Source organism: Palaemon carinicauda, chromosome 43, assembly GCF_036898095.1.
Source record: "Palaemon carinicauda isolate YSFRI2023 chromosome 43, ASM3689809v2, whole genome shotgun sequence".
Classification (NCBI taxonomy): Eukaryota; Metazoa; Arthropoda; class Malacostraca; order Decapoda; family Palaemonidae; genus Palaemon; species Palaemon carinicauda.
This window is the reverse complement of record NC_090767.1, coordinates 39,445,493-39,467,933: the sequence shown is the minus strand read 5'-3', so window position 1 is coordinate 39,467,933 and position 22,441 is coordinate 39,445,493. Positions and strand designations below refer to the sequence as shown.

The 22,441-nt window shown below is 39.0% G+C and overlaps 2 long non-coding RNA genes across 4 annotated transcripts in view; both read left to right on the top strand.

Annotated features, from left to right (window-relative positions):
• LOC137633413 (uncharacterized) overlaps positions 1-22,441 on the top strand; it is a 326,557-nt gene that overhangs the window by 211,696 nt on the left and 92,420 nt on the right. The gene's annotated exons all lie outside the window — the stretch shown is intronic.
• The window catches only part of LOC137633948 (uncharacterized), a 238,936-nt gene that overhangs the window by 148,861 nt on the left and 67,634 nt on the right, over positions 1-22,441 (top strand). The gene's annotated exons all lie outside the window — the stretch shown is intronic.

The following is a 22,441-nucleotide window of genomic DNA, read 5'->3' as shown; positions in this document are numbered from 1 at the left end:
GTCTCCGAAATCTCCGACATGCGCTCCGCGTTGTCGGTATCCAGGTGACACTCGTGCATGGACTGGGCCATGACAACATCGGGTTCCACCGTGATCTGGACGGTGGGGATCTGATCCTTGGGGACCACAGAGTCTGGGGATGCCTTTGGGAACAGTAAGTCCCTCAAGTCTTCAGTGGCAAGGTACGGTCCAGTGGCGTTCTTCTGGAAGCCACGCACCCATCTGCGTAGCTTCTCCCGAGAAGCGTCCCTAACCTCTGCGGAAGGAGGGTTATTGAACGTGTCGACCAGGCGTTCCTGGCAGACCGTACAGTTCTGCGGGTCCCAGAACTTCAGATCTCCTTTCTTGTTGGCACAAAGGGCGTGGGTCCTACACGGCGTGTGCCCATAAAAGTGCGGGCGCTTCACTGCACAGAAGCCGTGGTCGCACTTCAGTTGCTCCTCCTGTAAGAGAAAGGGAACATGAGTATGGGGGAGTCATGAAGATGACTTCTATTCTGAAGTTAAATATTAATTGATTAATCTTTAACTAAACATTAAGTGTGATGATCAGAGAATGGGCGGAAAAGAAGGAGATAGATACATACTCCGTGTAACCCGCCCGGCTGGTTACCGTGACCTTATCCATAGACATTTTGTTTTGACCGAAGGCACAGGACAGAATTCGACATGGAATGCCCGGAAGGCAGTGGGAATTCTATTGGGAATTGTCAAGGGTATAAAACTATGACTGAGGCTACTCAGACCTTAGAATTGGGAACGTAGAAGATCCCATAGGGTAACGGTTTCCGGCAACCAGCCGTGCTAAGATACACACAGCATGCTGGAAATCTGTGATATGCAAGAAGACAGCATGGTTACTAATAGAACGGTAAGATAATACCTATCCATTTACGTAATCAAACCATCTGGTTGCGATGTAGGGCTATCAACATCAGATGATAGCTAGTAGAAGGGGGTGCAAGTCGTCTTTGACGCCTCCGGAAGGCTCCGGCAGACTGCCGGCACAGCGGCGGCATGGCGGCTGGTAGCGGCGGCTCCGGCAGCCGAAGGTTGCCGGCTTGGTGACAGGAACAAGGATGGTTATAGCAGAACCGGACTGCCGGCAGCGGATGCCGGCACTCCGGGGGCCGGCCGGTGGACGGACGACCGAAGCTATGAGGTAAGAGGGAAGGCCATCGGCTGGACGCCGGCGGGAGGCGGCAGTCCCCCGGCACACGGAGGACTGGCGGCCCAGGGGGCAAGGGATAAGTCACCAAGGTAGGAGGTGGGTATCACCGACAGTGGAGGCGGCAAGGGACCGGCACCAGGATGGTGAAAGAGACAGAAGGAGGGATGTAGGGGTCCGGCCACGGACCCAAAGACATCCCACCTGAGTGGGTGTACCCATGATAGAGGCTAGCCCTATCGCCCAGAAGCAGGGGCCGTAGAGGACCGGGAGCTAAGGTGGCCCAAGGGAGGGCTAGGGAACACCCAAGAGGGGGGGAGAACCCCTGCAGACAGAACGCATCCTGTGGCTAACCCCATAGGACACTATGAAGGGTATATGTACCAGAGCGGACTGCACACAGGAGCTCAAGGTAGCCCTATCACTCCACCCTAAGGAGGAGCTGTAGGACAGGGGACAGATGGGTATAGACTAACCTAAGTATAGGCTAGGCCATACAAGAGATAGGTGGGGAGGGGAGAAGAGAAGGGTCTTCTGTGGAGGAGGTTCTGTACCAAAGCGGCCACCAAGGAAGGGAGGACACTCCCTAGCCTAAGGTAAGGCAGCCTGTCTGAAAACGGTGCATGGGTATCGTTTCAGCAAGGTACAGAGCTAACTCCCCAAAACCTAACCTAGAGCAGGGATGTTACACCCTGAACTAGGAAGGATGGAAGACGTATCGCTATTGCAGGAAAGGTCGGAGACCTAGCCCCAGCAATAGAGGACGGACTAGCCGTTCCTCATTCTCAGACGCAACACTAAGGGGGGGTCATTCCCTGATCCCCTTACGTGGTAGGGGGAGCAAGGCTGCACAGAGGGGATGCCCTAAGGCAGGGGATGAAGGAAGCATATAGGGGTCCTACTTGTAGGTTAGGTTAGAAAGGCACACTATCTAACCTGTCCCCTATATGGTCCCTGAAGGCGAAAACACTTGCATCACAGTCAATAGTATTGTAAAATAATGCCACTATCTTCATAATTAAACCTAGGATCACTGAAAAATATCATGCATGAACACTGATGTTAGGCGCTCTGGCCTAGGGGCTAGACTAGCCAACTGGTATGGGGTCAATTGATGACCGATAACAAGGCGTCAAAACACGATATAAAAGTTCTTAGCTATGAAGACTAAATAACTAATAGTATCGATTAGTTAATGAGGCCGGAAAAACACTGTTGAGGCTATCTAAATAAGGCATGCAAAACAACAGCGACGCCATAAAATGGCGGGTCCGGTCGAGGCACAGCTCTGCCACAAAACATCAAATATCTCGAAAAGTAAAAGTTACTTTACGGTCAGAGCTTATTTAAACAATACTGGAACCTTGTACTCAACTTTCCAGAAGAAGGCGAGGCCGAGGGTAGAGACATGGCTAAGATGCAAGTCGATAAGTACGCACAGGGAAAAATCTGACTAGTAAGGCAAGCTACTAAACGAAGGATGAGGACGGACGTGACGTCATTTAACAATGGCGCCCGTTTGTTTACTTCTCGAGTACCAAAAGTAGCCACGAACGAGATTAGCTGTGGAACGGCTCCCCAGCTATTCTCCGCCCCTACACTTCGAAGTGTTAACTCTATGTAGGGTGTAGATAGCTATGTGGCGCGTTAATACATGCGTCCCCTGTTGATATACGATGTCTTAAAGGGAAACCTTTAGGATACTCGCTCCAGAAGTTAGAATTCTGTGATAACCTGTGGTTAAATTCTCTGGGAATATTTAGTAGTTATATACCCAAGGAAGCTACCAAAAAGGAACCTTCCATCAGGACGCCATGGCTTGAGCCCAAAAAAGTATTTATTGATTATTGATATGATCAAGAAATTAAAAAAAAAATATAAACGTGCTTTAATAAACCACAATTAAACACAATAATGTCTAATTAAATATGAAGGCTTAATATTGAACTAAAAATTGAATACTGTATGAAGCTTTAAAAATGAACTACCCGTATGCGCTTGCGAGAGTGTGTACGCACACACACAGAGCTACAATGATTTCGCATTATACCTAATAGTAAGACGAACTATATGGAATCTGAGTTCCTGTAACATATTGGCGCTGATGTAATATTCATCATGACGATATTTCTAATAAGTTAAGAAATTTAGGAAATTATATATATAAAAAAAAATATGCCATACGCATGCACGCCGTATTTTGATATGGTGGGTAGTGGCACTTTCAGGTCAGTTGATCATAACGAAAGGTAAACAAAATTTTAAATACTTCGTGATTGGTAAAATACTTGTAAAATTGAAAAATAGAATACAAAAATGCATTAACAGAGCATATGAAATCCTATGAAACAAAAAGGGATAATGATAGACAGTAAGAAAATATTGATAAGATATGATTGAGATTATTGCCGAATTATAACGCATCATAATAAATCTACGGAAACCTCTCTTTTTTAGTTTGACATATGACGAAATCGACTTACGACGCATCTCTCGGTCCCTATCTCTGTCGTAAGTCGGCGACTACCTGTATGATATCCTGTGTAACAAGAAAATTAAATAATAATAAACAGTAAAAAAATATTAATAAATATGATCGAGTTCATTGCCAAATCATGACGCATCATAATAAATTTACCTAAAATTCACATACAGTGAACCCTCGTTTATCGCGGTAGATAGGTTCCAGATCCGACCGCGATTGGTGAAAATCCACGAAGTAGTGACACCATATTTACGTATTTATTTAACATGTATATTCAGACTTTTAAAACCTTCCCTTGTACGTAGTACTGTTAACAAACTACCCTTTAATGTACAGAACACTTAATGCATGTACTACAGTACCCTAAACTAAAACAGGCACAAATATTAAAGGCGATTTTATATCATGCGTTTCCTAAACACGCCAAAAAGCACAATAAAAAATGGCAACCAATGTTTTGTTACGTTTATCTCTGATCATAATGAAGAAACAAACGCATTTACACATCTGTGTATAGGTTAGTTTTTGCATCGATTATATTGATTATTCAGTATGTTGATTTTGTTATTACCAATGTTTTACTTAATTTTTCTTAGGACTTCCAAATGAGATTTTTTTCTTTATGACAAAGTACGCTCCATCTTCGATCGTAATAAACAAACGAAGGCATTTAACGCGCATGATGAAAGTGATAAATAATGATATTACAGTAAAAGCTTTTAGAAAATATGTTATTACAAATATCATTTACCGTACCTATATAAAATCATACAGTACATATGTAGCAAAGCAGGAAAACAATTTACGAGAGAGAGAGAGAGAGAGAGAGAGAGAGAGAGAGAGAGAGAGAGAGAGAGAGAGAGAGACAGAGAGAGAGTGAGAGAGAGAGTGAGAGAGAGTTGTTTTACGTACGTAAATGTAGATTTTAAACAAAAAAATATGATAGGTTATAACATGTATATTCAGACTTTTAAAACCTTCCCTTTAACTTGATGCATACTAAACTAAAACAGGCACAAATATTAAAATGTTAGAATATGAAAGTAAAACATGTATAAAAAAAAATAAAGATTGTTACTGTACTCACCACGAAAGAAGTTGAAGAAAAACTTGAATGACGATGGCGATGAATTTGCTGCACAGTAGAAATGATGATGATGATGATGAAGTTGATGATGTCTTCTACTGTGCAGCCAATGATAGTATTTTACGTCTCTTCAGACGGAGGTGTCTTTTCCTGGGACACCTCTTCAACTTCTTCCTGGGACACTTCTTCAATTTCTTCCGAAGGCGTAGTAGCAGGAGGAACTGGCTCTTTTTTGCTAGGCTGGAAGAACATTGTGATCGGAAGTTGCTGCCGGTGCTTCTTTTTTCGCTCGAAGAGCATCCTGTAGGGAGTCATGATGTCATCGATCTTGTTGCAGAATTGCATAGACCGAACCATATCCTCGTCCCAATCTTGCGACATTTCTTTCACCTCCTTCACATCATGATAAAACAAATGATGACGTGAATTTTATCACACAAGCGGCTGATAAATCGATACCTCTGACTGGCACCCGACAGTTAAAACATTCAGTCCCATGGTGGTCAGAGACATTATCCCAGCTGATAAACGAAAAGCATGTAGTTGGAAGAAAATTAGAAACCCTAAATAAAAGATTCAAACATTTGAGCACTGGTCCCCTAATGTTAGGGAATAAAATAAACAAACTGGTTGACATAGCAATAGAAATTAGTGTGTTGAAACCATATTTTAATAGGGTTTCTGCTAAATTCAGAAAGGAAGTAATTAAAGGCAAGATAATTTCATGGCAAAAATACGTGTCAAGCATATCGGATAATACTTCTGTGCAGAAGGTGTGGCAGAAGTTTAGGAAGATTAATGGCTCTTACAGCAAACCAGCGAGACACGCATTATTGCATAACGGCTCGTTAATACATTATACTCAGACAATCTCCAATATTATCGGCCATAATATTGAAAATATAAGCAGCATTGATAATTTAGATGCCCACTTCCAAGCCATTAAAAGAAGAGAAGAAGCAACACCATTGAACTTTGATACTATGGAGGATATATATTACAATAAAAGATTCACTGAAGAGGAGTTGGAATTTGCCTTATCTAATTGTAGGTCAACAGCCCCGGGTAAAGATAAGATAAATTTCGATATGATTAGAAATCTAGCCCCTTTAGCTAAAGCATATCTATTGGATTTTTACAATCATCTTTGGACCAAACACCTATTTCCAAAGGCATGGAAACATGCAATAGTAATACCAATAGTAAAGGCAGGGAAAGATCCAAGTAATCCAAACAATTACAGACCAATTTCATTAACCAGTTGCATATGTAAATTACTGGAAAAAATGGTAAATTATAGACTAAATTGGTGTTTACGTCGCAATAATATTCTATCAACTTCTCAATTTGGCTCACAATCAGAACGATCTTCTTTGGATTCACTTTCACACTTAGAAAATTATATACGTAGAGGCTTTGAACGAAAACAGATCACAATAGCCATATTTTTTGATATTCAAAAGGCATATGATACAACGTGGAGACACTCGATACTAAAATCCTTACATCAGAATGGTTTTCGAGGACACCTTCCTATTTTTATTAGAAATTTTATTGGTGGAAGAAAGTTTCAAACTCGTATTGATAACATTTACTCCGAATCTTTTAATCTTGACAGTGGTGTACCGCAAGGCAGTGTTTTAAGCGGGACTCTTTTTGCATTGGCAATTAACGACATTGTTAATCAAATGCCACAAGGAGTGCAAAGTAGTCTATATGTAGATGACTTTGCAATTTACTATTCCTCTAATAGCCTGCGTCATTTACAAAGGATCCTAAATAGTGCCACTAGAAAAATACTAGCGTGGACCGCATCTGTTGGTTTTAGACTTTCGGCAGAAAAAACTCAAGCCATAATGTTTTATAAAAACAGTAGATGGAAGCAAAACCAAGATATCAGTCTTAACATTGGGGAACGTACTAATCCAATTTCAAGATAAGGTAAAGTTTTTGGGACTAATTTTTGACACCCATTTGAATTGGAAAGCACATGTATCATACATCAAATCCAAATGTAACAGTGCTCTTAATTTAATGAGGAAATTATCTCACACAACCTGGGGTGCAAGGAGATCAACTTTACTAATGATGTATAAAGCATTAGTATTATCAGGAATTGATTATAGTAGCCCAATTTATGGTTCAGGATCAGAAGCAACTTTGAAATCTTTAGATCCAATACACACTCGAGGCCTGAGAATTTGTAGCGGAGCATTTAGATCATCCCCAAATCTCTCAGTTTTATGTGAAATTGGAGAACCCCCATTGTCTTTGCATCGGGATTTTGTAACAATGCGGAGTGCATTGAAAATTTTATCCACTAATTCTCCAACAAAAAAGCTTTTTAATGAGAGGGACATATTTAAAAACAACCATGAACCACCATTCCCAATTAGGGCAAACAGACTGTTACAATCAACAAACGTTAAAGTGAATCTTATCCAACCATCTTTATTTCCCCCACCTTGGATTATGACAAGGACAAGAATCTGTTCTCATCTGTTTTATTTATCAAAAAAATTCACTTATACTCCGAGTCACCACAAGCAAATTACCATAGAACATATTCAGAGAAAAGGTCCTCACTATGCAATATATACTGATGGTTCTAAATCCCCAATGGGTACTGGATGTGCTGCAGTATCTTTAGATGGAACACAACAATTATCGTTGCCAAAAGAATCATCAGTATTTACATCAGAGTTATATGCCATTTTACAAGCAATCAATAAGATTAAAACCATTGAAGACAGAAAGAATTTTAAATTTGTCATCTATTCAGATTCTCAAAGTGCCATAGTGGCCCTTAAAAACTATACTCATAGGAACCACTTGATCCTAAGAATTAAAGACCTTATAAATAAATTATCTTCTCAGTGTGTAAGTGTCGAGTTATGCTGGATACCTGCTCATGTTGGAGTTGTTGGTAATGAAAAGGCGGATGCTGCTGCTAAAGAAGCCATTAAATTACCACACCAAAACATTGACCTCCCAGTTGGAGATTTGATTACATTATTAAGGCATTTCATATTGGAAAAATGGCAGAATGTTTGGAATAATGTGCCAGAAAATAATAAATTAAGGCAAATTAAACCGAAGATTGCTCCTTGGGATTCCTCGACACAAAAGAACAAGAGAACAGAAGTAATTTTAACCAGATTACGAATTGGGCACTCGAGATTAACCCATGAATTTTTAATGAGTACACCTCACGGCACTGTTCCAATGTGCAGTGAATGTGATACTTTTTTATCTATTAAACATATATTTTCGGTTTGTAAAGTTTTCCAGCAAGAGAGAGAGATATGTTTTGGTCAGAAAACTTTTTCTGAAATTTTAACTGAATCAAGTAATTTTTCTGTTTCTAGAATTTTAACCTTTTTAAGGAATTCACGTATTATTGATAGAATCTAAATTTTCACCTAAATTTTTTTTTACTAATTCATCTTAAATTACATAGATTTAATATATTGTTAATTATTTTCATCACTCAGATTTCATATATATATATATATATATATATATATATATATATATATATATATATATATATATATATATATATATATATATATATATATATATATTTATTCATCCATCTATTCACCCATATTTAGAATATTTAAAGATGATAAGTATATACTGTATATACATATATATAATTTTTTTTTTTTTCATTTATTTATCTTTTTTCCTTATCAATTGAATTTTTGATAATCTTATATTTCTTTATATCCCGATTTTTTTTCGGGCCAGCCCTGTGAGAGTCAAGCTTAACTCATTGGGCTGGTAAAACTCCTTCTTTTAATAATAATAATAATAATAACCTCCTTCACATGGTTGCAGAACTTGGCAAGCTGTTCTAATGTTAAGCCCGTTTCTTCGATATTTTCTTGGGTCTCTTCCTACGTTTCACTGTCTTCTTCACTGGCCGATTTCTTCAGGTCTTCTAGGTCTGTGTCAGTTAGCGACTGGGAATGGCAGTCCACTAACTCTTCGACGTCTTCAGTCGTCATGTCGCCAAACCCGTCGCCTCCAATTATCGCAGCCAACTGCACAGATTTGCGTATTGCAGAGTGTTGAATCTCAGACGGTGTAAATCCCTCGTCATCGTAAACAATCTGGGGCCACAACTTCTTCCAGCTTGCATTGACAGTAGCAGGTTTAATTTCTTGCAGTGCCTTCTGGATGTTCTGCAGGCACTTGGCTATTGCTTACTTCCGCCAGTACGGATTCAAATTGAAAGTTTCATCTTCATCTTCTTGGGCAGCATCCACACACGCAACGAGGTCCGCCAAGGTATTCTTCGTGTAGAGGGCCTTGAACGCCCTGATAACCCCCTGGTCCATCGGTTGAATTAATGAAGTGTTTAGTGGCAGGAACTCAACTTGAATGCCCTCATGCGACAGATCAGTCGCGTGTCCACCAGCGTTGTCCATAAGGAGAAGGATCTTAAATGGCAAGCCCTTTTCTACGAGATATTTGCTGACGTGCGGGATAAAACACTGGTGGAACCAGTTAGAGGTCAGCATTTTTGTAATCCATGCTTTTTGATTATGCATCCAGTACATGGGAAGGAGATTCTTATTTTTATTTTTCAAAGCGCGAGGATTTTTCGACTTGTAAATAAGCCCCGGCTTTAGCAAAAATCCAACAGCATTGCCACACATCACGAGGGTAACACGATCTTTGAATGCTTTAAAGCCAGAGGCTTTGGCTTCTATGAACAGGAAAGTTCACGACGGCATTCTCTTCCAAAACAAGCCGGTCTCATCCATATTAAACACTTGTTCCGGCTTGTATCCACGTTCAGCGATAATGTTCTTGAACGTCTTGTTCGCGTAAGTTTCAGCAGCGGTAGTGTCAGCGGAAGCAGCCTCGCCATGCAGGGAAACGCTTTTCAGGGCGAAGCGTTTCTGAAACTTCGCGAACCATCCTTTGCTGGCGGAAGAACGTTGTTTCTGAGGCTGGGAATCAGTGGATGTCCCTGGTTTAGGTTCATCCACATCATCATGTTCTTCAGCATGGTCGCCATCGTCGTCTTGAGGTTCTTTTGCCGCAAAATTCTCATACAAGCCCAAATCCTTGGTTCGGATGGTGTTCGTATCCAAGGCTATGTTGTTCTTCCGGCAGTCGGCACCTTCCATACGTACGATCGTTTTATTACGCATGGTAACGACTCGCTTCGCTGATCTGCTAAAGGTGATGGCAGCCGTCTTTCTAATGTTGGCCTCGTCCTTCTTGATGTAGCGAACGGTGGATTCGTTCACTCCAAAATGGTGGGCTGCGGCCGCGTAACTTCTGCCTTCTTTTAACTTATCGAGAAGCGTCACCTTCTCAGCAATCGTCATCATCTTTCGGTGGCGTTTAGGATCACTACCAGCCTTAGCAGAAGCAGAACGCTTGGGAGCCATTGTACAGTAGGGGTTAAACAGAAAGTTCAACAAAAAGTTCAACTTAAAACAGTCACGCACAGCACAGATTAAAGTTCACAATAACGTAGCAGCATCTACCCGGCGAGAGAGCGGCGAACGAATTGGCCAAGAAAAGATGCTGCAGGTTGGAGAAGCGGTTAAAACACTGATCACAGGCAAGATTTCAAAACTTGGGTTCTGATTCGTTATCTATCAGCACTTGAACCAATCACAGTCTGTCTTACATGCTACGTAGTAGTTACCAATTCAAATACAAGGTACTACGTATACAGCTTTACGTACGCTATTTTACGCTTGTTTTGTTGTAGGATATGTACGCTTATTTGAGATTTGACTTTAGCAACAAAGAATATTATTGGATGGTGTACTACGTACGTATACATACAAAAGATTCATGGAAAAGATGCACATCCATTACATTTGTAGTAGTAGCCATGAGCAGCCTTACACCATTCAAATACGGTATGACTGCATCTGATTTGCGTTTCATGTTCGATTTAATTTTACTACGTACTGTATACTGAATTATCGTATGATCACATTCTCTTTTCGTGTCCTACCATGCAAGTGGCATTTTTAGATTTCTTTCAGAAGCAGGTCTGAAAAATATTTAACTTTTATGACATTCAATTTTTATGATTTTAATTGAATACTCTTTAATTTTTTATTTTATTTCATTTTTTACTTTTGTATACATAAATTAAATGTTACCGGGGTCAATGACCTTAGATGTCAGGATGCCTAAAAACTTTAAATCATTCATTCATTCATTCATCCAGACCCGGATATATACATTAAAGGTTAACGGATACCATGTTTATCGAAAACCAAATTTTTAGGTTTGATATTTGACTGTAGACTTACATGGGTTTCTCACCTAAAAGCGCTAAAAGCTAAATGTGTTGAAGCTCTGAATATCTTAAAAGTATTGTCCCATACATCATGGGGGGCAGACCGCAATACTATTTTAAAATTATACAAGGCCTTGATTTTTTCCAAAATTAGTTATGGTTGTGAGGTATATTCTTCAGCCACCCCAAGCTGGTTAAAAATATTAGATTCGATACATCATGCAGGTATTAGATTGTCTACTGGAGCTTTTAAAACCTCGCCTATCCCAAGTCTCCTTGTTGATGCTGGAGAGTTACCTCTAGACCTTTACCGAATGTCTTCCATTCTTCGGTATTGGTTTAGATTGCAAAGACTCCCTAACTCTCTAGCCTTTCAGACTGCAAGCCTTGTAAGACACGCATCATACTTTGAGTTGCACCCAAAATCTCCTCAACCTTATGGCTTTCGGGTGAAACGATTATTAAATAGTCTGGATATAATTAGAAATAAGGTACTTCCATTCAAGGTATCATTAACGCCTCCATGGAAGTTACCAGAGATATCTTTTTGTAAATATTTTATTGGAGATAAGAAGAATATGTCAGACCTAGAAGCCAGGTCTCTTTTTAATGAACATGTTAAAGAACATAGAGGATCAACTTTTATCTATACTGATGGCTCCAAATCTGATGCTGGCGTTGGATTTGGAGTACATAGTAATGGTTTTAATTGTAGAGGTGCACTTCCTCTGACCGCTTCCATATTTACTGCCGAACTGTATGGCATATTAACCGCTATTGAGAAAATAGCGTTGGAGAAGGAGGGTAATTTTACAATTTTTAGTGATGCAAGGAGTGTCTTTCAAGCTATGGAAGTTTTTAATTCTAATAACCCTCTAGTTTTAAAGATTTTAGAATGGCTTTTTATTATTGGACGGAGAGGTATAACAGTTCAATTTTGTTGGGTTCCAGCACATGTAGGTGTGTCTGGGAATGAGAAGGCAGATTCACTGGCTAAGGAGGCTGCATCCGAGTTGCTGCCAAGAAGGTATGCCATTCCCTGTAATGATTTCTTACCTGACATCAAGAAATTGGTTTGCAATAAATGGCAACAGCAATGGGATAGTCAAGATGGCAATAAAATGAGGGAAGTAACAAATGACATATCCCCTTGGAGGTATAATATGATGCCCCGAAAATGGGAGACGTCTCTTTGTCGTCTCCGTATTGGTCACACTCGGTTGACACACGAGTTTCTGCTGAAGGGCCAACACCAACCGTATTGTGAGAACTGTTTGGTACCTCTAACAGTAAGGCATTTGTTGACTGAATGCCCCAATTATAACATCTTGCGGAATAGATATTTGTTTGAGGCTCGAGGTGAGGGTGGCAGGTTCATCCTTGCCAAGATTCTTGGAAATGATGTGTCCTACCATGCAAGTGGCATTTTTAGATTTATTTCAGAAGCAGGTCTTCTGAAAAATATTTAACTTTTATGACATTCAATTTTTATGATTTTAATTGAATACTCTTTAATTTTTTATTTTATTTCATTTTTTATTTTTGTATACATAAATTAAATGTTACCGGCGTCAATGACCTTAGATGTCAGGATGCCTGAAAACTTTAAATCATTCATTCATATCATTGTTTTGTGTCAAGGCCTCGGGTGGGGTGCTGGTTGCCGCAGCTTTTGTGTGTTTCGGGATCGTCCCGTTTAGGGCTACACTTCTCCTTAATGTGTCACCTTCTTCTAAATTAATCGACGCGTACGGCATTCCACCGTTGGCCTCAGATGTTCCCCTGTTTCCATTAGAGGATGGGAGCATTTTACCTTCCACTTGGACCCAGGATAGGATTACCTGACAGTCCTTTAGTGGAGGTATTGCACTGGTGGTGGAGGTAGAGATTTGGGCATATGCTGTCACCTTTCCTCTGTATTTCCCTCTTAATGAGAGAATGCCTTGATGAAGTCATTGAGCTTTAGCACGGCATTTCATTCCCGTGCTGAATCTTGGTGACGGGCAAGAGGGCTCTCGAACTGGGGGAAATTGCTCCCCCAGTTCGAATCTAAATTTCTCTCTTTCATCTTTTTCTAACTTTATATGGCTTCAACCTTCTCCTAATATTATAAACTTTCCTTCATGTTGCTGTCCCAACCCTATGAGTAAAATTTCCCATATGTATGTGTATATATTTACATATATATGTGTTTATTATTTTTTTTTTCTCTTTTTATGGCATGGATGTTTCTACATCTGTTATTGCCACTTGGGCGGATGTTTCTACATCCGGTATTGCTGCCTGCTTTGATGAATGGGAAAGGTGTCACGGTTGGGAGGTGTTTGTGCTCAAAGCTATATGTGAGAGTATTGGATGATCTCAGCCATCCCAAAGATTGTTTGGACCTTTTTGGCGGAACTATTCTCAAGTGTTGGGTCTTCGGAATCCAGGGGGATCCAACGCTTGGGGTAGGACTCTCGGCTTTTGGCCGGAAGCCCGTCATTACAGATATGGGGAGGATGATTCCATAGTTTCTTGGTCTCAGTCCTAACTGGCGGGTTCAGCTTACACCTGTGCCTCTATATCTGTTTTGTTGCTATCCTTCGGGTAGGGTATGGAGTGGACCATCTGGGAAGTATACTCTCACTGTGCCTGTAGTGGAGAGTGTAAATTTCCTTCCCAATATGTGATGCCTTAATGTTCTCAAGCAGGTAAATCAAACTTCAAAAAATCACTCTTCTCTCTTCTTTTTTATGATGGAATCTTGTGAAAATGACCCCACCTCCCCTGGATATGCTGACTCGCCCCCGGCACTGTTGACGACCTCTGGCAATTCATTTAAAGAAAACTCCGTTGACGACGTAGGAACTAAAAAGGACTATTCTTTAAACACTCGGAAAAAGGGTAATTTGGGCAACACAGGAAAATTGAATGTCCTGCACATTACCTAAATCCCATTAGAAACAAATTATGATATGCTACATAAAATATTTGAGTGTTATGGATTAATAAAAGAAATTAGATTGAAACTTCAAGATGATAATTGGGAATCTTGGTTATCATTTAATTGTCATGAGGAAGCATTTAATGCAAGCCGTAATATTGTTGATATTAAAGTAGGTAATATGATTGTTAAGGGTGCTCTGTGTGATGGGGCACCTAAAGATCTGGATGTCTACAGACCAGCAGACTGGGCTGATAAAGATATAGAGGCGGATATGCCATCCCAAAGAAAGCCAAAACCACCAATGTGGCTTCTTGCTCAATCTGTAGGAGGTACGGAAAATTATTTCAAGGTCTGCAAATTTCTTCAGAGGAAGGTAGGTACGATCGCACCTGGAGATATATCTCGATTCGGTAAGAAAAGTTACTTGATAAAGGCCAAGTCATACACAGTCTGTTATACTGTCCAATTTGAAGACAGTAAATGATGATATAAAATTGGACATCAAACCCCATCTAAACTTTAGCTATGGAAGGGGAGTGGTTTTTAATAGGGATCTGTATGAATTTACTGAAGAAGAGATATTGACTATGTGTCCTCTATCAGTGTGGAAAGTACATAAAGTACCTGGAACATCAATGATTGTTCTTACTTTCCAGGATGCCGATGTACCTTCCCACATAGACATAGAAAACGAAAGGATCAGAGTTCAACCTTTCAAGCAAAAGCCACTGCAATGTTATAATTGCTTTAAATTTGGACATCCTTCCAAAGTTTGCAATAGTGAAAGAATTTGTAATACTTGCTCCAATATTTACCATGGGGAATGTACATTTGAGGCAAGGTGCTTAAACTGCAACTCTAATCATAAATCTAATGATAGGAGCTGCCAGTTTTATAAGTTAGAAGAGGCTGCCCTCAATAAATCAATTATTGAACATGTAAGCGTGGGGCATGCCAAGAGATTATTAAATAAATCTAACACTTATGCAAAGACATTAAAAACAGGAGAAAAAGTTCCTCGGGAATCGTCTCACCCACCTACTACTGTAGGTAGTTCTCGAAAAAGGAATTCACCATCTATTGATAAAGTGCTGCATAAGACAAGAATATCTCCTTCTAAAGATTTATCATTGAGTATCAACCAAAAGACATTGCCCACCACTATCAAACCTTTGTCCCACATTACAAAGGATAGTACTAACCTCTCCCAGGCCATATCCTTGCCTGATTTAATGGAGATTCCACCTGACACCAAGTTATCAGGTGTACCTGTAGTGGGGAAGGTACAAAAACCTGGTAACTCACAACCTACTAATCGTAAAAGAGAGAGACCTCCATCTCTCTCACCCCCTTCCATAAGAAATACAAGAATTATGACATCAAATAAATATGATGTTCTGTCTGTTGATGTTGCCGATCAACCAGAAGATAATTTAAATAAATCAGAAATTCAAGTTGAGGTCCACCATCCCCCTCAACAAATAGATAAAAAAGATACAAAGAAAAACACCAACGTAAAACCCAACATAACAAGACCACCTCTGAAGAAACTTACAGGTAATAATGTTAGATTAAAAACTGCTAATGGGAAGACCTCATCCAAGATGTCTTCCAGAAATAATCCATAGTTTTCTCCTCCATTTTGCAATGGAACTGTCAGGGTTTGAGGGCCAAATATGAAGAACTTAAGCTCCTAATTCATGAGCATTCCCCCATAATTGTATGTCTACAGGAAAGTATGCTTGATTCTAACACTCCTAGTCCTCGAGAGTATGTTAGCTATAGAACACCATATAATCAACAAGCAGGGAGCCATGGCGGAAGTCTCATGTACATTCGTCGAGATGTTCCCCAAATACCCATGTCTATACGTACAACCCTGCAGGCAGTTGTTGTACAAATTGATATAGGGAGAAAATATACAATATGCTCTCTGTACTTACCTCCAAATGATATTTTATTTGATGATTTAGCAGAGGTCATTCAACAACTCCCTCAACCTTTTCTCTTACTGGGAGATATGAATGGTAGACATCCTTTATGGGGTGATATTTTAGCAAACACAAGGGGCAATATTATCTCATCAATTGTGGAGAATGAGGATGTGGGTCTCCTTAATACAAGAGAGCCCACACACTTCCATGTTCAGACAGGTACTTTGTCATGCATTGACCTTTCAATTGCAAGCTCTAACTGCCTTCTTGATTTTGATTGGAGGACATTAGATGATTGGCATACTAGTGATCATGCACCAATCATTATAAACACCAACAAGGGTCCGCCTTTGCAAAGATCGCCACGTTGGAATCTAGACAAGGCAGACTGGGTTAAATTTTCCGAGCTAAGTGAAATCGAAGGGAGAGCAGAACAGTTTGAAAGTGTTGATGATGCCATAGACCTACTGAATGGAACTCTTCATACAGCAGGAGTCAATTCAATTCCCAAAACAACAAGGTTATTCAAACAACGACCAGTCCCGTGGTGGTCTTCAGAACTAACTGCACTCCACAGAGCCACAAGAAGATCTCTAACACGATTGCGTAGACGCAGAACTGATGAGAATTTAATAATGTACAAGAAATGTAGAGCACAGTTCCGTCGTGCCATGAAAAAAGCAAGGCGCCAGTCATGGATGTCTTTTGTTTCCTCCATTAACAGTAGAACACCACCATCTTTTGTGTGGAGGAAAGTAAAAAAGATAGCTGGCAAATTCACCCCCAACCCACCACCAGTGTTGAAGGTGAATGGCCAGTATGTAACTGAAGCAAATGAAGTTAGCAATGCCCTGGCTAATCATTTTTCAAATGTATCCAGCAAGTGTGAAGGAGCCCCTGGTCACCAGTATAGGAGCACTGAAGAAAAGAAAATTTTAAATTTTGCAACAAGAAGGGAAGAGTCGTATAATTCTACTTTCACTGAAAGAGAATTTGATTCTGCACTTGCTCATTGCAACGATACAGCCCCTGGACCCGATGGAATTCCATATGCAATGATTAAACATATACATTTTAATACAAAGCTATTTATTTTAAGCATTATTAATAGAATATGGCATGATCATAGTTACCCAAGTGTTTGGGAACTAGCCATTATTTTAGCCTTTTTAAAACCCGGTAAAGACAAGTTTTTAGCAGCAAACTATTGTCCTATTGCATTGACATCTTGTTTATGTAAAACCATGGAGAAGATGGTCAATGCAAGGCTGATATGGTACCTTGAAAAGAAAGGTATTTTATCACCGATTCAATGTGGCTTCCGAAAAATGCACTCAACGACCGATGTGTTGATACGACTTGAGTCTTCTATTTGTGAAGCCTTTGCTTCCAAACAGCACCATGTTACAGTATTTTTTGACCTTGAAAAGGCATATGATACCACATGGAGATATGGTATTCTTAAAACCATTCATGAATTGGGATTGAGAGGAGATCTGCCACTATTTATTCAGGCATTTCTTTCACATAGAGTTTTTCAAGTGAGAGTGGGGGAAACTCTATCAGAGAGTAAGTGCCAGGAAGAAGGAGTTCCTCAGGGTAGTGTGCTGAGTGTAACCCTTTTTGCACTAGCAATTAATGGGATATCCTCAGCCATTCCCCAGGATGTTCTCTCAACATTATTTGTGGATGATCTCTCAATATCATTTGCTGGCACTAGAATGGCAATGGTTGAGAGAAAAATCCAACTCGCTATTGATAAAATTATCCAGTGGGCTGACATGAATGGATTTAAGTTCTCGACAAGTAAAACTACCATTGTCCATTTTTGTCGTATCCGGGGAGTACATCCAGACCCGGATATATACATTAAAGGTTAACGGATACCATGTGTATCGGAAACCAAATTTTTAGGTTTGATATTTGACTGTAGACTTACACGGGTTTCTCACCTAAAAGCGCTAAAAGCTAAATGTGTTGAAGCTCTGAATATCTTAAAAGTATTATCCCATACATCATGGGGGGCAGACCGCAATACTATTTTAAAATTATACAAGGCCTTGATTTTTTCCAAAATTAGTTATGGTTGTGAGGTATATTCTTCAGCCACCCCAAGCCGGTTAAAAATATTAGATTCGATACATCATGCAGGTATTAGATTGTCTACTGGAGCTTTTAAAACCTCGCCTATCCCAAGTCTCCTTGTTGATGCTGGAGAGTTACCTCTAGACCTTTACCGAATGTCTTCCATTCTTCGGTATTGGTTTAGATTGCAAAGACTCCCTAGCTCTCTAGCCTTTCAGACTACAAGCCTTGTAAGACACGCATCATACTTTGAGTTGCACCCAAAATCTCCTCAACCTTATGGCTTTCGGGTGAAACGATTATTAAATAGTCTGGATATAATTAGAAATAATGTACTTCCATTCAAGGTATCATCAACCCCTCCATGGAAGTTACCGGAGATATCTTTTTGTAAATATTTTATTGGAGATAAGAAGAATATGTCAGACCTAGAAGCCAGGTCTCTTTTTTAATGAACATGTTAAAGAACATAGAGGATCAACTTTTATCTATACTGATGGCTCCAAATCTGATGCTGGCGTTGGATTTGGAGTACATAGTAATGGTTTTAATTGTAGAGGTGCACTTCCTCTGACCGCTTCCATATTAACCGCTATTGAGAAAATAGCGTTGGAGAAGGAGGGTAATTTTACAATTTTTAGTGATGCAAGGAGTGTCCTTCAAGCTATGGAAGTTTTTAATTCTAATAACCCTCTAGTTTTAAAGATTTTAGAATGGCTTTTCCTTATTTGACGGAGAGGTATAATAGTTCAATTTTGTTGGGTTCCAGCACATGTAGGTGTGTCCGGGAATGAGAAGGCAGATTCACTGGCTAAGGAGGCTGCATCCGAGTTGCTGCCAAGAAGGTATCCCATTCCCTGTAATGATTTCTTACCTGACATCAAGAAATTGGTTTGCAATAAATGGCAACAGCAATGGGATAGTCAAGATGGCAATAAAATGAGGGAAGTAACAAATGACATATCTCCTTGGAGGTATAATATGATGCCCCGAAAATGGGAGACGTCTCTTTGTCGTCTCCGTATTGGTCACACTCTGTTGACACATGAGTTTCTTTTGAAGGGCCAACACCAACCGTATTGTGACAACTGTTTAGTACCTCTAACAGTAAGACATTTGTTGACCGAATGCCCCAATTATAACATCTTGCGGAATAGATATTTGTTTGAGGCTCGAGGTGAGGGTGGCAGGTTCATCCTTGCCAAGATTCTTGGAAATGATGTGTCCTACCATGCAAGTGGCATTTTTAGATTTCTTTCAGAAGCAGGTCTTCTGAAAAATATTTAACTTTTATGACATTCAATTTTTATGATTTTAATTGAATACTTTTTAATTTTTTATTTTATTTCATTTTTTACTTTTGTATACATAAATTAAATGTTACCGGCGTCAATGACCTTAGCTGTCAGGATGCCTGAAAACTTTAAATCATTCATTCATTGATTCCTTTGTATTTATTGGTCCTTATCTTGGTGCAGATGCTTTCCAGCGTCCGCCACGGGAGGAACTTTTCCTTAATAGCCTTGTTAATGTGTGGGTCAGAATCATGAGCCATTTCAAACTCCAACATGGATTTTTCATCATTAGAAGTACACTCGAGTCTGCCTCCCACATGGTAGTCCCAGTGGCTCCCGACAGGCTTAATCGAACGATCAGAGTCATAGTTACTCCCGCCGTTTTCCCGCGTATGGTTGAATCTCTTCACTTTGACAATCAGAGCACTAGGCAGAAATCACATCGCGTCATCATCAGCCATAACCATTGCTTTTCATAAGGAAAGGTAAACAAAATATCAAGTAATTTTTGATTTGTAAAATGTTTTGTAAATTTACAAATAGAATACAAAAATGCCTCAATAGGGTATACAGGTAATGCTTGACATACGACCTATGCGACTTATGACGATTCGACTTTTCGGAGATAGGACGAATATTTCCTTGAAAATAATCTATTTGCTTGTATAAAAATAAACTTGGTAAATTATTATTTTCTTTTATCGTTAATATACAGTATCAATTTTCAGTAAAAAATACATAAAGAAAAGCTTTAATATCTGTCGAGTTCATATTATATGGCTTGTGACGTCACAACACTGGTGGAAAGCAACCGGACAATACATTGATTTCCTTCCAATAGGCTAACGATTAATATTAGTATTCCCATCATGGAAATACTAAGTAACGATACAAAGTATTTTGTGGGTCTGTATCGGTTTTCATGAGTAAATTTGACTGTACGCTAGTTTTATTTAATCTCTGATAATAGATCGATGTTTATCTAAGGAAAGTATACTAATAGGACAAATATTTTCTTGAAAATGATACATTTCCTTTTTTCATTATAAAAATGAAATACTTTTACTCGGTTAGTATTTTCTTTTTATTTTTTGCAGGGAAAAAAATGAATTTACATATTTGGCAAGTCATTTTTTCGTAGCAATTACGTCACGTGTCTTGTGACGTTATGTATCTGGCTGAAGCGCGCTGACAAACCGAATGATTTCCTTTCATTGTTACCGAGTAATCTTATTACAGCATTCTCCTCGTCAAAACACCGAATAATAATATCAAGTTTTTTAATGGTCTGTATCATTAGTTATGAGATCAGTACAACTTACCATAAATTTAAGAAAAAAAGTGTGATGTCATATTTCTGGCGGAAGGCGAGAGGCAAATCAAGCGATTTCCTTCTGATGCGTTACTATTCCAATAATCAAAACATCGAATAAGGATATACAGAATTATTTGATAATTTTCAAAGAAATATGAAGATTTAACAATTAAAAATCAAAATACAGAGAGAGAGAGAGAGAGAGAGAGAGAGAGAGAGAGAGAGAGAGAGAGCGTATTTTTTTGTAACTAATAATGAGGTCCATAAACGAACTCTATGGGAAATGTGATACCCTATAACATATAGGCGCTGTTGTAATATTCATTATGAAGAGATTTCGAATGTCAAGAAAATTATATAAATCAGTGTCACGCTACCGTATTACGGTTATGCGCACATACTGTATAGTACATACAGTATGTGCGCATAATCGTAATACGGTAGCGTGACCTCAAGATCAGCTTATGCCAACCGAAAGTAAATAAAAAGTATTTATTGATTATTGATATGATGAAGAAATTGAAAAATAAAATATAAACGTGCTTTAATAAACCACAATTAAACACAATAATGTCTAATGAAATATGAAGGCTTAATATTGAACTAAAAATTGAATACTGTGTGAAGCTTTAAAAATGAACTACCCGTATGCGCTTGCGAGAGTGTGTACGCACACACACAGAGCTACAATGATTTCGCATTATACCTAATAGTAAGACGGACTATATGGAATCTGATTTCTTGTAACATATTGGCGCTGATGTAATATTCATCATGACGATATTTCTAATAAGTTAAGAAATTTAGGAAATTATATATATAAAAAAAATATGCCATACGTATGCACGCCGTATTTTGATATGGTAGGTAGTGGCACTTTCAGGTCAGTTGATCATAACGAAAGGTAAACAAAATTTTAAATACTTCGTGATTAGTAAAATACTTTTAAAATTGAAAAATAGAATACAAAAATGCATTAACAGAGCATATGAAATCCTATGAAACAAAAAGGGATAATGAAAGACAGTAAGAAAATATTGATAAGATATGATTGAGATTATTGCCGAATTATAACGCATCATAATAAATCTACGGAAACTTCTCTTTTTTAGTTTGACACATGACGAAATCGACTTACGACGCATCTCTCGGTCCTTATCTCTGTCGTAAGTCGGCGACTACCTGTATGATATCATGTGTAACAAGAAAATTAAGTAATGATAAACAGTAAGAAAATATTGATAAATATGATCGAGTTCATTGCCAAATCATGACGCATCATAATAAATTTATCTAAACTTCACATATTTGAGTTTAATATAAGTTTTAAGTCGACGAGTACATGTAGTTGTAATTTTTTACCACAGTACATAGATATATACTGTACAGAGAGAGCTAAGACTAGCTGGGTTAGGAGATAGGTAGTGGCGTGCAGCACTCCCAGTGTAAAGGAGCTTGGGCTATTTGATATCATCACCCAGCTTGAATTTTATCGTGATTTTCATTAGAATTTTTGTTTAATAGATATTGCAATTAACAAGGGCCTACTGTATTTCTCTCTCTCTCTCTCTCTCTCTCTCTCTCTCTCTCTCTCTCTCTCTCTCTCTCTCTCTCTCTCTCTCTCTCAGGTGAATCTTTACACGGTCTAATTTTTTGGCATATTTAATTGACTATATTTAAGGACACAAATATTTTGTGTTCTGCTATGTGACAGAGAGAGAGAGAGAGAGAGAGAGAGAGAGGAGAGAGAGAGAGAGAGATACAGTGATAACTAATAATGCGGCCTATAAACGAATTGTATGGAAACTGATATCCTATTACATATTGCTGCTGATTAAATATTCATTATGAAGAGATT